Consider the following 15,757-nt stretch of genomic DNA (forward strand, 5'->3'; position numbering starts at 1 on the left):
ACCAGTTTTCTTTTTTTACACTTTTTAAAGTGGTTACTTGAAAATTTAAAATCACATATGTGGCTTGCATTATATTTCTATTGGACAGCACTGCTCTGGGCTCTATTGTTGAATAGCAACTTTCTGTAGGATTAAATGATTTTTAATAAATTATTTTGGAGATTTATTAGTAAGTGGAAAAACATGTAGGCTTTCTTTATTAGGCAAAGAAAAAAATTACTACAAACTTTGGGACAATTAGCTTTTCTGTAAGCTCAAATTAGATAAAGGAAAATCAACTTCATGTGGAGAACTAAGGCTTTCCCTAGAGTAAGTAGTTCATTTGCTAGTGTTGGTCTGGTTTTCAGTAACTCTGCATTTCTGCATACAGTTTTTCACTGTATTTTTCATTTCCTTTTAATATATTCTACCTAATATTTTAAACTTAGTATATTACTATCTGAAGTTTGTAATAGGTTGTCTGCTGCTCACTCCTAAATTTGTCATATAATTCTGCCTGAGACCTCATCATTTTGGCTACTATGGGTCTATTCATTTTAATAGCTCTTTAACACTGAGGTCTTTTAAATTGTTTGCTAATGGTTTATCTCTGAATTATATTTATATATTGTGTTGTGTTATCATATAGATTTATACTGTTTTTGTTATTGTATTTTAAATGTTTTAAAGCTTTAAAAATTTTGTTTTATGTATGCATCGTTCATGTTTCTGACCTTGGTGCCTGTGTCAGTATAGAAGCTTTATCTTTACTGTTAAGTACTTTTGACAATTTTTGGTTGTGTGCACACTTTCCTAGTTTGGTTCAAATTCAGCAAAACATATTTTGAATATTTATGTGCCTGGTGCTGGAATATCCTCAAGGATGGACTTCTTATAAAATTCCAGTGCTTTAGTAATACCAGTAATATCAGTATTCCTGTGTGCTGTCCTTTTATTTATTCATTTTTTCTGATATGAAAAGTTTTTATTTATGTGAAAACTTTGGGTGAACATTTCTGAAGACCCAGAACATCTTTATTGAAGTACTTAAGATTTTTTGATGTGTGATTTATTAATGCTTAAGATTTTATCTTTTAAACTTTATTTAAGAATTTAAGAATTATTTTCTGAATTTCCTTATATTAAAATTTGCTTGCTACAATTATTTATTTTGGCTCTGTAGCAAAACTATTGGTATTAATAATGTGCAATATATATGTTCCAAGATAAATAAGAGAATATGTGCAGGAAAGTTAATAATAAAGCTCTCTGTCTAGGATTATTTATATTTCATTGTGCTTCCAGGCAGAGAATTTATTTTGATTGCTTCAAAATTCCTTTTGTCTTTTTGGATATTTGGTTCAGTAAAAGTCCTACACATTTCTAATGATGGTAAAAAGGAAGACATTTTTCCAAAAAAAAAATTTTAACTTTTTATTTTGAAACAATTTTAAATTTAAATTTATGAAAGAGTTGCAAAGAAGAAATTGTATTGTTACTATTAGGTGAAGACTTTATATGGACATATAGCTATTCACAAACTAGTTTTTTGTTACAGAATTAAAATCACTTGGTTCTTAGCCTGATATTTGTACCTGGCTCTGTAGATTTTTACTAATTGTCTTGATTGGAGCTGAGCAGTGAAATAACTGTTTCTCAGGCCAATGAGAGCTATAGATTGTGGTTATTTTGTAACCTTGGTTTTGTGGTGCTAAAATAAAATAACTGCTCTTTTTTGTTCTCTGTTGTGCTGGACTAGGCTGGCTTGCTGTAGGTGTTAAAGACCAGTTTTTTTGTTGACATAATTGAATAGCTTTCATTATATTTCAGCTTCTCCAAAATTTGTAGAATATTTTTTAAAAATTTAAATACAATATAAACTTGGAGGATTACTTTCAGCATTTTGTGTAGATGCACAAATGTTGGGATCCTAAGTTGTTTCATTTTTGAGAGATAGCCGCCAGTGGATTCCTTATCTATCCTCTCTTTGAATACTTTGGACTCTGCAAAGTATTTCTTTATGTAATTGCAGTGTTTGAGTATGGCTTTTAGATATATGTAGTAATACATTGATAATTTAGCCTTCTGTTAGTGAGGAGAATCATTAAGTATTGCGAAAATAAAATGTTTGATCTTGGTGATAAAGCCAATTGTGTGGATGCTAAAAAGGAAATCCTGTTATCCTTAAATTAAAAAAAAAATTCTTTCCAATAGGTTCAAGATACCAAGTATATTGCTTGTATGTACAACATGAAATTTGTTCAAAATCATTGAAATGGTGTTTATTAGCAGTATCATAGTCATGAAATGTTTATCTTTTATTTCATCAACAAATATGTTCCCCTTTTACATGAAAGCTATGATTTATAAGTATGAAAGAAATCTTGTATTTATAATCCATTTCTTTACATAGTGCTTTGAAAAGAAATATTTAACAACCGTAATTTGACTTATTGTTTTTAATATGTATTTCAACAATACCTTAAGACCAGGAAAACAGACATAATTATATGTATTGGATATTTAGAGCAGCTTTTCACTCAAATAGCACTTTGTAGCTAATGCATCATTTGGTGAACTCACAGTTCTTTTCCTGACTACAGCATGGCTTACAAAATCATAATTTACTAAATTAAACAACAACAACAAAACATTCCTGTAGTAGAAATAAAGCAAGTCAAAAGCCTTTGAACTCTTACAGGTATCCTGCATATTAGATAAGCTAATTCATATTGCATATTTGTTTTCAGTAGAAAAACAAAGTATTTACTAGCCTGTGCATGTGGTAGTGCTTTCCTATCACGAATACCATTGATACTATGTGACATCACCCAATGTTGTTTAATTTAAAAAAATTTGGCTTTGCTGCTTTCCTTCTGAGGAAATTATTATAATACACATTAAGGCTGGTTTTACAAGTTCCTTGGCAACAGTGTGATTTATCCTGCTTCCCCCTCCCCCCTTATTTATTCATAAAAATGTTTAACTTTAAATCATTCCTTTGTAATTTGGGGCTTCTTCATCTGTAGAGGCAGAATTCATCTGTATAGTATTGGCAAAAATTTTCTTGTTATAACTTAATTTGTCTCCTCGCTGAGTTCAGTTTTACTATTTTTGGTATTAAAAAATGTTATTGGTATTAATTTGTGTAGCAATAACCGATGAAAACTACCTATTTGTTAAGAACTGGTATAATCTATTAACACACATACTAACATATCACTCTCTAAATTTAGAAAACCCAGAGGTTGGAAATTTTTGTCCTAATGCCAGAGTTTTCCAATTTTCATCTCCTTTATTTTATATGTACTGTGGGCTTTCTCTGTTCTTCCTTCACCTGATTCCATTCTGCTTTCCTTACCTTGACGTAATATAAAACCAAGTGTATTTTAAATTTTATTTTGCATTGATTGAACACTTAATTTTCTATATTTAAATTGTGAAATAAAAGTTAATGTCTTCATCATGTCTCTCAGTTTCGTACTTTTTAATCTCTTGCTTAAGATTTGTTCTGCTATTACTCCTGAATCTCATTTTTATATCACTTATAAAGAAAACTTGGACCAAGACGTGGATGACAAAGTTTTTAGTCTTTGTGTTGCTGATTGCTTTTTTTTTTTTAGCTTTTCATTCTGTGTTATGACAGTCTTCTTTTTCAGTTCTTTCGAATTCACCTTTTTCTTGGAGCTCTGCTTTCTTTCTTAGGGTACTCTCCCATTCTCTCCCTGTCTGGGCTTGTTAACTCTGTGTACTTCTGTCATCCCTGAGCTTCACTGCCCTCTTGGATTAGAGTGATTGTTTTTCTGTATTTCATCATTTTTCTTTATACTCTCTACTTAATGACATCCATAGTAACTTTCTAATCCTGTCCTACCTGATTAATAACTAGCCTTTATGTAGACTAGAAGGTTGAATATCACCTTAAAACTTTAAGGCATTATCTCTTAGCCTTCTAGCATCTACTAGTGCTGATAAGGTGCCTGATCCTGTATGCTTCTTGTTGTATTGTTTGGAGGTCTTCTCTCCACCCCGGCTTTAGTATCATTTTTAAATAGCCTTCCGTTTTCGTGTAAATATAATAAGAGTCTCTTCTATAGTCTGAATTATCTTTTATTTTCATTTGGACTAATTTTTATGTTTATCCTGCTTTTTCCAGTACTGTGGCAGGCTTTTCCCAAATATCTGATTATTTTTTTGTTTGTTGAAGTTTAAAATAGGAAATATATACCAGGTATTCCACCATATGTGGGCTTTGGCTAGATAGCCTGCATTAGGTGGAAACTGTCCAATTTTCTCCAGTTCATTCAGTCTCAGTTTAGGTATAAGAAAATATTTTCTTGCTTGGGGTTCAGCGCCTCATTGTACGCTTTTCTGGGTACTGAAGTGGGGGGATGAGATTTGACCTCTCAGTATTTAGGTCTTCAGTTAGTTCCTTATTTATAGCCCTGTCTACTATTTATGCCCGTGTAATTCCATTTCTAGAGTATGAAAGTTTGTTGAGCGGGGTGGCTTCCTCTTAAGCTGCCACCCCCTTTGGCTGTGGACTGTGACTATTTATGCTTTATATCATTAATATTTTCTATTGATTTCTCTTTTCATCTTCCAGAAATGTCTTGTAGTCACTTATCTCCTTGTGGGCTTCCTTCTTGTTTTCTGTTATGAGTTTTTACTTTTTATTCCTTTATTGTTATTTTAATGGGATTTTTGAGGGAAGAGGAGATAAATGATGTACGAAATTTACCATGTTGAACCGTGACTCTTAATTAAATCATAACAGGTATAAAATTTCTACTACCCAGTAATTCTTAAGGAATTTTGGAAACCCTCTCTGTTTTAATCTTGCCTTTGTCAATGTTGAATTTTACCATTACTTGTTTAGTTCTTCCATGGGCAGCTGTATTTGTCTCCTTCTTTTCAAGATTTCTTCACTTAATAAAGTTAAATTTTTATAATTCCTGATTTTATAGATATTGACAAATTTCTCAGTTTACAAGTAACTCTCAGAACTTGTTAAATTGTTCTTTGACCTATCACTGCTAATATATTTTATGCTGTCTTGAAACTAGTTCTAACCTCAGAATTTTTGAGAAAGTAGTTTTAAGGAGAGGAACAGTTACAATCAGCTTGTAAAAAATTCTAGCTTTTTTCTCACAGAAGATTGTATATAAAAAGGAAGTTTATAAAGTACACAATGTGTTTAGATATTGATGTATCAAAAGTACTTTGCCAACCTCATCTCAAATCTTTGCAGAAATCTTAGAGCTGTAGATAGCATTATTAATCCCATTTTATAGTTGGTTAAACAGTTTTTGAGAGTAGTTAGGTAACATTCCAAGGTCACTAGTAAATAAGTTTTAGTACATGGATTAGAATAGATTCTAAGTCTTTCTGCCTTCAGGCACATGAGAGCTCATTACTAATGCTCTGAGCTGGTTCCCAAATTTTATTTTGGTTCATAGTCAGGAAAATTAGAATGAGGAGGGTTTTCTTTATTTTTCTTTTTTTTAATTCTGTTTTTAAAAGAACAAAGGGAGAAAGTACTTTCTTTCCCTTTCAAACAATTTGTGTTTCTGTAGGACAAGTTTGTGATTGCCTGAAATGGCTGTTACAGATCAAAGGATTTTAGAGAGGGAGAGTCATTGGAGAGTGATTTAATCATCATGAATACTAGAAAGGTGTTTTAAGGTTGTGCCTTTAATTACTATAGGTATATAAACATATTACAGACTACTTTAAAACTGCCTTATCAGGTAAATCTTGATTCAGGATGGGATTTGGTTAGATAGAAAAAAATGTTCTAACCTTTTCCCTCTTCATTTTACAGTAGAAGAAACTGAACATTAAGAATACTAAGAATAAACATTAACCTGAAGAAACTTTGTTAAAAATGAGATTTGGTTTTATTCATTTATCGAGTGTCTCTTTTGTGCCAAGCAGTGACTATACAGTCTTGACTATAACAAAACATGGTCTCTCTTCTCATGGAGTTTAAACATTTAGTATAGAAATAATTTTTCTTTTGATTTTTCTGAGGTACCTATAACTAGTTATTTACCTTAAGCTGGTTGAGAGGTAGTATGCCATGGACCTTGAGTGTCCTGGTACTTTCTTACTGGATGTGCCAAGAACGCAAGGTTATGTCAGAAATAGATACTGACAGATTTATCTGGACCATTTCTCATGGTTCTATTTGCAGCTGTCAGCCTTGAGGGATTTGGTAATATTTGCTCCCCTACCCCAAAGAGCAGTCTTGCTTCCGGCGTACTGAGAAAGCAATAAGATCCTTACACCCCGTGTTACCCTCCAATATCTCAACCTACTGTATGTGCAGACATTTATTATCTAGGCTCATTGAAACTTGGAGGGCAGAAGGAACCAGCCCAACATGATAATGGTCACTGTGATTGCTGTACCAAGAATGACAGAATAATTTGTCTCTGCATCAGTGATTTTGTCTTCTGCCAGCATCCATGAAATGGTAACACACTAGCTTGTTAGTTTGCAAATAGGTTGAAACCCTACACCCTTCATAGTTCTTGACAACTCTGTTTCACTCCAAAAAAGGATGCACGTGGACTTACTGAGCATTTTAATTATTAAAGGTAAAATATTAATTTAATATTATTTAATAATACTTTGGCTCTGTGAAATAAGGATTGGTCTGTATGTTGTTCTCTGATACATCCCAAGTGTCTAGTTTTTAGCACATATTCCACAATCAGTAAATTTTGACAGGAATAAGGAACAAGGATAGGAAAAAGTGAGATTGTATAGTATAGTGTATCAGTAGTTGAGATAATAAAATGCATACTGCAAGTGGGAAACTACTTAGGCTCTCAGATTTCTAGCAGTTACTATGAGAGGAACACATTTCAAAGTGGAGAGTTTAAAGTGTACCTAAGGTAAAAACAAATCCAGTGCACAGGGAAAGGAAAACTATTTCTGACACTTAAACTAGAAAAAAATTTTCACAATTTTATTGTGATATATGATATAATAGAAAAACATCCTCAACAACATGCCTAAAATGACCATAGGACCTTTTCTTTGGGTATCCCAAAATATGTTACCCCAGTGTAAGCAGTGTTATAGGGACAAATATTATGGTCTGATCCAATATTAGGATAGATTTTAGGTAATCTTTCAAACATCCTACCTTGGCCATCATTTCTTACACAGGATTTTTTAATGTATTGATGTGAAAGTGAGTTATATGAAACTGAGAATTGTTGGGAATGCAGTTACATCCTCCACCTGCTTTTTAAAGCCAGCCAAATGCATAGGCATATACTGTATTAATCAGCAGGGCCAGGTATAATATGTTATTGGGGACAGCTCTGCCTGCCTTCTGGAAGACAGGACCAAGATTTTTCTCAAAATGATTTTATGGTTCTCTCTTACGTATAAATGGACAGCAGAAGCTTTATAATTTCAGACATTATTGAAGATGGTTTTTGGATAAGTTTTGTTTTATAGCCCATGCTTGTAAAGCTTGCTGTACAAAGCTCATAGTTTCTATCCCCTTTAGTTCCAGTTGATTACTTTTGCTGTTTTCTCCCAGTCCTGATAGGATTGCAGTATCCCTTGTTGCCAATTTCACCATAGTCACTGACTGAATTCTTTGAAACTCTCTTCACCTCTTGTATTCTTCTTTCATATTTATATGCCTTAGTTGGAGTATCTTTTTCAAAAGATTTCTAATCTGGAACTATTGGTACTTCAGGTCCATGCTGTCAGAAAATAAGTACGACTGTCCTTCGCCATGTATTTTTTTTGCTTTACCCCAGTTTTGATTTTCCTTTATCATGGACTGTTTTTTTTTTTTAAACACTTTTTAAAATTAAAGTTAATAGATCATGAAGAATGTTACATTAAAAAACCTGAGTTTCCCTTATAACCCACTCCCTACCCCCCACCCCCATCATTTTTGTAAATTGTATTTTTCTGAAGATATGTACATCTCAAAAAATGTTACGTTAAAAAACAAGAGGTTCCCTTTTACCCCCCACCTCCCCACCCCATTCTTCCCACACCAACAACCTCCCTCATCGTTATGGCACACTTATCGCACTTGGTGAATATATTTTGGAGCACTGCTGCACTGCACTGCACCACATGGATAGTAGTTTACCCTGTAGTTCAACACTCTCTCCCAGTACATTCAGTAGGTTATGGCAGGATATATAAAGTCCAGCATCTGACCCTGTAGTATAATTTAGGACAACTCAAAGTCCCAAAAATGCCCCCACGTCACATCTCTTCTTCCCTCTCCCTGCCCTCAGCAACTACTGTGGCCACTTTCTCTACCTCAGTGCTACAATTTCTTCTATTACTATTCACAATAGTTTTGTAGTAGAATATCAGTCAGTCCACTCTAATCTATTTTATTCCTCCATTCTGTGGACCCTGGGATGGTGATGTCTATCTACTCTACCTCTAGATCAAGAAGGGGATATCATGGACTTTTTAATCACCCCTATAAGTACATCTTGAATGTTAAATTAGTTAACTAATATCAATTTACATCACGAAAGAGGTAGGTCATGAGATGATTAGCTAGAAGTTTGTTAAAGTAGAGGAACATACAGATGATGGCATTGTTCTAAGCATAATTGACCTAAGTCCTTTTTTTCCCCACTTAAGCCATTTTCTATAGCCAGAATCTGAGAATAGGATCAGAGTAATTTGCTGGCTGGGTTGTACAACACCACTGGGTAAATTTCAGAAAATATGGTGTAAATGATGCCTTCTTTGAATTGAGTGGTACAGCAGCCTTAGGATTAATAGTTAAGGGAGTGGGCATTAACTTATTTTTGTTTTAAAATGATGTATAATTATTTGATTATTTTTTATTTTAGGTTTTTAATAAAATAGAAATGGGACAGCTGAAATCTCAATTTTAAGACTTCTTATTTGAAAAACTAGTTAAAACTAAATTTCTATCTGTGTATTAGTAATACCTCCAGCTAGTGGTGAGGTACTCTAATTGCAAGAAAAGAGAAAAAAAGTACCCTGTGTTTTGAGTCAAAAGGGCAAGTTTTGTTTTTTTTTTAAATTAGAGATGTCGGTTTACGGAAAATTGCAGAAATTAGAAATTACAGAGTTCCCATATACCACCTATCCCATTATTAACACCTTGCATTAGTGTGGTACATTTGTTACAAATGATGAAAGAAATTATTATAATTGTTATTATTAACTGTAGTCCATCATTTATAATAGGGTTCATTGTGTTGTACATTCCTGTTTTTCCTTTTATTTTTTATTCTAGTAATAGATATGTGACCTCAAATTCCCCTTTCAAGCACACATTCAGATATGTAATTCAGTGTTGTCACATTCACAATTTTTTTTTCTCTTCCCAGAACTTAGCATTTATAGCTATTGTTGCAGTCATGACGTAGTATTGTTGCCTAGAATAAACAAGCAAAATTATAAAATATGACAGGTTCAATATTTTGAGAAGAATATATATCAAATAGTAAACCTATCTTAAATTGTTTTAAAGTACAGTTTTTGAAGGAAAACATAGGTAAACATGAATCAGTTGTGAAAATGCATGAGATTGAATTTACCTTTTCCATTAAAAGAGGTTGGGAATGGTCACATTACAGATTAGCTTTCACATGCTTTTTAAATCCATAGCCTGCTGATTTGGAGTAATAATTTAATGAGCCTGACCTTTGGGTCCTGATTTTGTTCAGAACTGTGAAAGAAAAGTAGTTTAAAACTCCTTGTCTTGGGACATTTTAAAATATGTGATATGTTTGTTGTTGCTATCTTCTATTTTATTATCTGCATTCTCTCACAATCACTTTCTGCCTCTTCCTTTAATCATAGTTGAAGTCCTTTCAGCTTCATTCTTTATACACAAAAAGAGTTTTTTTCAAGGATTAGCTGTGTATCATATCTGTAATCAAAATTTATTTTCTGCCTTCTTTGTGATCTTAGCTCAGAATTTAAACAGTTAAGTCTGTCACATTAGTATATACTAATTTAAATATGATTGATAACTGACAGTTTCACAACTTCGTATAATTAAAAGGGGGATGTGTTAAATAGAAGCGATTCTGCAAGTATTGGTCATTTATATATTTTAACATAATGAAATAAAATGTTTTATGATACTGCAGATATAGTAATCTGGGGAGGAAGGCTAATATTCTAGGATTTGCAGTTGGATATTCATATTTAGGTTGGTACCAACTTGATCAAATACATAACTTATTTCTCATAATCATAGAATAATTTTCCATGCTAGCTGTGCAAAAGTTGATATTTGATTTATTTAACTCATCAGCTTGAGATGGTTTGTGAAAAACCTTTTAATCCTAAAAGTAGTGATTTATTATAATTTATTTAAAAATAATTTTTAAAAGAAAATTGAGAATCCTTGAACATTTTCTCGACCTTGATTTTGATTTTTTTTCCTTTGTTTAGTAACTGCGTGAGTTCTGTCTTTACCATTTTTTCCCTGTCAAAAAAAAAAAAAGAATAATAAAATCTCCAAATGCTTTACTCAGCTATACTTTGCGTGTGGTGACCAAACAGGAATTCTGATAAAAGATAGAGAGCTGTATCTATGATTCTTATGTGATCTTGCAGATGAGACTGTTGGCTGGCTGTCAGTGGCACAGGAGAGAGATTAGCATGTTTTAGGGCTCTACCCTGCCTCAACTTCACTATCTTAAAATGTGGATGTATGTGTTAGCATTGGAAATTTTTGTAATTCTTGGACAGTGGCAGATCCATGTTATTAGAGAAGTTAGAAAGCCTCTTTACCAGGATTTCCTCAAATCATAGACTTAGGCATCCTCAGCCACCCTGGCTGTCCATTTCCTATTTCCTCAGCTTACTGGCAGACCCCAGAAATGTTGATCCTGTTCCAGACTCTGTTCTTTTCTTAGTATCTGTTACTGTCATGGATTGGGTTCATTTGGATTGTGACTTATTAAAGCATCTTGACTCAAAATTTTTAGCCTTGGTTTTAGTTAGGAATAGTTTCAGCTGGGAGTGAAGAAAACCCCCCAAATAACAGTGGTGTAAAGAAAGAAATTTATCAGAAGTAAGTGATTGATACTTGGTATGAAGCTCCACAGTGTTAGGACATATGCTCCTCCTGCCTTGAAATACCATGTATGGCTACTATTTTCAGGTTTACCTCATAGTTTGAGATGGCTGTTCAGCTATCAAGTAAGAATTTCCAAATCACTCCTGTATAAATACTTGAGAATAGTAAGTAATCTATAGGTATATAACTTTGGTAAAATGAAAATATCTAGTTCCTTATCAGCCTTTCCTCTAATGATTTTATGCGTCTGTTGATGATACTTGCTGGAACCAATTTATTAGGAGTAGCAAAGTGATATTTTTCTAAATTTTGTCGTTTCTTTTACATTTATTTTCTGGTATTCTTTGAATAGAGAAAAGATTTCTTTCCTTACATGGTTACCCTCAACTTCTGAAGAGACAGATTAAAGGACATAATTAATTTTTGAGTACTAATTACAGAGTAAAGGGGTTGGTGAAAGGATCACATCCAATGCCATTTGTGGCAACTGATTCTTTCTGGCTCTTTTTGTTTTGTTTTGGTTGTCATAATAGGTTCATGGATTTATATTGTAAACTTCTTTTTTTGCATATTATCTATATTAGCCAAAGGGGTGCTGATGCAAAATACCAGAAATTGATTGGTTTTTATAAGGGTTATTTATTTGGGGTACGGACTTACAGTTACCAGGCCATAAAGGATAAGTTACCTCCCTCACCAAAGTCTATTGTCACTGTGTTGGAGCGAGATGGCTGCTGACATCTGCCAGGGTTCAGGCTTCCTGGGTTCCTCTCTTCCAGGGGTTCATTTCTCTTCCACCTCAGCTCCTCTGTTTTCTTGACAAGGTCAACTGTAGCCTATCAGGCAGCTGGCTTTGTGTCTCTCTGAGCTTGATTCTCTCTGGGCTCAGCTGCTCTGCTCCTCTGTGTGCTTATTTTCTGGACTCCAACTCAAAACTCCCCCTCTCTGCTGGGTAGTTTTCTCTCTGCATGGTGGGCAGGGACTCAATGTCCTACTGACATGGCCCAGTCAAAGCCCTAATCATAATTTAATCATGCCCAGAGAAACAGATGGGTTTACAAACATAATCCAATATCTAATTTTGGAATTCAAAAGCAATATGAAACTGCAGTATTATCTTAACATTCATTTTTCTTTTTGATGCTTAAATCATTTCAAATGTAGTTGGTGAAATGCAAAGTGATTTTAAATTTGTGTTAGTTTGCATATCCAATTGTAAAAGTTTTTGTAGAGAGAATTTTGTAGATTGCCATTGTTGTAGATGCAGAATGCTATTTAAGATACTATTTATTTATTTTTAATTTGGAGATAAAGTTTTATTTTCATTTTTCCTTCAGAGCCACATTTTCCTGGGTTATTATATGTATAATGACAGTCAGTTTTGACATGCAACTTCACAAAAGTACATCAAATGTGTCATTTTTAAACTATTTGGTGATAGTGCTTGCTGGAAAAAGTTTTCCTTTGTTTAATTAGTTGATGAAAATGCTTTCAATCAAATTTTATACACATTAAGGGCAGGAGGAAAGTTATTAAAAGAAATGGCCTTAGTATAGGCTTTAGTATAGAAACATGTCTATCATAGAGTGTTTTGGGAAAACAATTATTACACATAGTTTATTTTCCAATAAATGGATAGTTTTAAAGCTATTTTACTTTAATCATTTTAGTTGGGTGACTTTCTAAAATACATTTGATAGCTCTTTTTAAGCAGTATAGAGAACATAGCTTTTTACTAGTAATTGAGTCATCTTAAATATAGGTGTTTCATTCTCTTACTGAAAATGAAGTGATTTTAATATAGATAAAAGATTTTCTAAATGATTTTGAGTGTATATTACAAATTTGCTTTTAAAATATTTAAATTTAAAACAGGTCTTACAGTGGTTTCAGTAAACAGGACACAGTGTGGAAGGGCAACAACTATATAATGACTTCTTAATGCTCTGAGGGGATAAAAGTCTTTTTCAAATAGAGAAAGAAAATAAGTCTTTCTGTAATGGTAATCTCTAAGAGCTATTTGCCTTTATAGATGACAATATTATTGTCAGTTTCATATACTTTTATAAAGAACTCCCACAGGAAGTAATTTCTAAAGGTTTTTGCAGATATATATAGTTACGTTTTCAATTCTTATATTTACATAGTATAGTGCATTCAGGTCCAGATTCTTTTGATCAAGGGACTTCATAATTGCCTCCTTCATATACTCTTTGAGGTTGGTCAGGCTATAACTATTCCTGCAACTGATCAATCTTTATAATTGTACCCATGGCCATTTGAATTGTTGTATTTACCAATTTCAGTTTCTTCATTACTTTGATTTTTGTTGTGGCTGCCTTGAAGGAGAGGAGGCTGGACACCATGGATGGATACAGGGCTGTGTACCCATCACAGAACTTGTCTTGGGAGGGGTGGGGGTTGTGCCGGAGTAGTGTATCCTTCTTACTTAAAAATTTCCTGAGGCATTTTTAGTAGGCTTTTGGGTCTTACATTAACTAGATCTGAGACACATATACTTGGGGAAAATTTTTTTTTTGAATAATCTGTTTCTCTTCTCACCCCCCACCCCAGGTTGGCTCCCTTTTCTGTTTTAGCATTGTTTTGCTCATTGTCTGCTCGTTTGTTTTTGCTTGTTGTCTGCTTGTTTGTGTTTGCTTGTTTTCTTCTTTTTGTTTTGTTTGTTTTCTTTAGGAGGCACTGGGAACTGAACTTGGAACCTCCAGTGTGGGAGGTGGCCACTCAACTGCCTGAGCCATATCCGCTTGCCAATTTCTCTTCTTTTTATAATGTCTTTGGATATATTACCATATCTTTCACAAACACCTAATGTATTTATTCCATTTCTCTAATTGAAAATTTGGGAAACTGAGGTTATTAGAAATATGTGAAATAGAACTAAGGGAGAGTGCATTCTTATGTATATAGGTGTGTTTGTGCATACATGCTATACATTCTTTCAGTTGGTTGTCCAAGTTAGGATGCTTCCTTCTAATCTGTGCTTTCTTTACTGTTAGCATTCAAACTGGTTTTTTATAAGGGGTCAGTCTGCACTGCTGTGACAGAGTAGAGGTGTTTTATTCTATTTCTTTTGACTACTAAGGGTTACTTCCTGATTGGAGTCTAGTTGAATGTGATAGTCCTAGTTTCTTGAGGTAGATACTTGGGAATTTTGATTTTTTTTATTCATTCATGCATTTGTTCACTCAAGCAGTGCTTAAGATTGAGCTTTATATCTTCCAGCTGTTGTTTCTAGGCACTAGGAGTATATCAGAGAGCAAAACTGACAGAAATTCCTGTCCTCAGAAAAGCTTACATTCTATTTAGTGATATGTATAAGATGATTAAAAGTCTTTCTGGGCTTTTTCAGATTAGGAATGTTAATTGATTGCAGATTTCTTTCTGAGAAGTGTATAAAATCCTCTAAGACCTCTTTGGTCGCCTCCTTTGTCTCTGTTTTTTTCTTATATTTGAGGAAAAGCAAATGAAATGTTATAGAATAGAGTGTCTATTTGGAAACTGATTTATTGGAATATGAAACCCAATAAAACCTAATTGCAAGATCCTTATTATAAGAGGGTTGAGTTTTTTCCTTAACTGTTCTGTTTTATGATACTGTGATTCTTATTAAGTAATGCTTTGGAGATCAACAACTTACAGTAAAGTTCCACAATTGTATGTAAAGTGTAATGATTTACTTTGGTATAAATGTGGTTGGTAATTTTTGTTTATTTAAGAAATATTTATTATATACCTATCATATGCCAGAATTTATTCCAGTGCTGGTATGTTTGGGATAAATAAAATCTCTCCTCTCATGGAGCTCACAAGTAAAATGTAAGGTGATAGAGAATATCTGATTGATTGGTTGGCAGATGGAAGCCATGGTTTATTTGAAGTGAGATGGTCAGATCAGGCCTCTCTGTAGAGGTAACAGTAAGAGTAGCAGCAGCCTGAGAGATGTGTAGTGGCCAGCCTTTTGAAGATCTAGGGTAAGCAAAGTACATTCCAAGCAGAAAAATAACAAATAAAAAGTGTACTTTAGTTAAAGTGGTGAACAGTCAATCTGTTTGTCAGATTAAAGCAGTTCACTGCTAATAAACAGTTCTAGTCTCCCCTAGGATTGTGTTTACATGTTTGCATTCATAGTTACAGTTTTTCACCCAATTGAATATATAATTGATGAACTGTGTAAATGAACTATGAAACAATGATTTCCCTATGTGCTATTCTACCCCTTCTTCCCCTATAAAAGAATCTAAGAAATAAAAATAAAGTTTCAACTATCAACAAGCAGTCCTTAAACAACAAAGTACCTCTCTCCTGCAAACATCACATACCTGTATTAACAGTATTTAACTCATCTCTGTAGGTTTTCCAGAGTTGGCCAGTGGGTGGTCAAGTGCCTCTTCTCTGTGCCTGTTTTTGAAAGTGTGGAGTAGAGCTAATCCAACTAAAAACTTGGAATATGTTTTCGGTACTTACTTGGATTTCATGATAAATGTTGCCTGGTAGGTTAAAAAAAATATTTTGGTACAACTTTAGATATCCCTTTTATGAAATTAGATGATCATATTTTGAGGTAAGGTTTCTATTTCTCCATGTTCCATAGGTATGGTTAGTTGTTAGATGGTGGAATATCCATTAGGTAACTTTTAGTAATTCTTTGTAAGATAGAAAGAAGTGTATTCTATCAAAGCCATTACA

At 33.4% G+C, this 15,757-nt stretch overlaps 1 protein-coding gene across 7 annotated transcripts in view; it reads left to right on the forward strand.

Annotated features, from left to right (window-relative positions):
- PHF3 (PHD finger protein 3) overlaps window positions 1-15,757 on the forward strand; it is a 95,253-nt gene that overhangs the window by 11,313 nt on the left and 68,183 nt on the right. The gene's annotated exons all lie outside the window — the stretch shown is intronic.

This window comes from Dasypus novemcinctus, chromosome 11, assembly GCF_030445035.2.
Source record: "Dasypus novemcinctus isolate mDasNov1 chromosome 11, mDasNov1.1.hap2, whole genome shotgun sequence".
NCBI lineage: Eukaryota > Metazoa > Chordata > Mammalia > Cingulata > Dasypodidae > Dasypus > Dasypus novemcinctus.